At 41.0% G+C, this 715-nt stretch overlaps 1 non-coding gene across 1 annotated transcript; it reads right to left on the reverse strand.

Moving 5' to 3' along the window:
• Window positions 1-404: 404 nt before the first annotated feature.
• LOC112768785 (small nucleolar RNA R71) lies at window positions 405-512 on the reverse strand. The gene has a single exon (XR_003186174.1). It is a non-coding gene; the product is annotated as a small nucleolar RNA R71 (small nucleolar RNA).
• Window positions 513-715: the final 203 nt, after the last annotated feature.

Below are 715 nucleotides of genomic sequence, written 5' to 3' on the forward strand. Positions count from 1 at the left end.
AAGAGAAGATGGCAGCCAAAAATAATAATAATGCAAGGAGGATGCTTGGTGACTTCACTGCACCTAATTCTAATTTACATGGAAGAAGCATCTCCATCCCTGCCATTGGAGCAAACAACTTTGAGCTAAAACCTCAATTAGTTTCTCTGATGCAGCAGAACTGCAAGTTTCATAGACTTCCATCTGAAGATCCTTTTCAGTTTTTAACTGAATTCTTGCAGATCTGTGATACTGTTAAGACCAATGGGGTGGATCCCGAGGTCTACAGGCTTATGCTTTTCCTGTTTGCTGTAAGAGACAGAGCTAGAGTATGGTTGGATTCTCAACCCAAAGATAGCCTGAACTCTTGGGATAAGCTGGTCACGGCTTTCTTAGCCAAGTTCTTTCCTCCTCAAAAGCTTAGTAAGCTTAGAGTGGATGTTCAAACCTTCAGACAGAAAGAAGGTGAATCCCTCTATGAAGCTTGGGAGAGATATAAGAAACTGACCAAAAAGTGTCCTTCTAACATGCTTTCAGAATGGATCATCCTAGATATATTCTATGATGGTCTGTCTGAATTAGCTAAGATGTCATTGGATACTTCTGCAGGTGGATCCATTCACCTAAAGAAAATGCCTACAGAAGCTCAAGAACTCATTGACATGGTTGCTAATAACCAGTTCATATACACTTCTGAAAGGAATCCTGTGAATAATGGGACGCCTCAGAAGAAGGG

The sequence above is a fragment of the Arachis hypogaea genome, chromosome 17, assembly GCF_003086295.3.
Source record: "Arachis hypogaea cultivar Tifrunner chromosome 17, arahy.Tifrunner.gnm2.J5K5, whole genome shotgun sequence".
In the NCBI taxonomy this organism is placed as follows: Eukaryota; Viridiplantae; Streptophyta; class Magnoliopsida; order Fabales; family Fabaceae; genus Arachis; species Arachis hypogaea.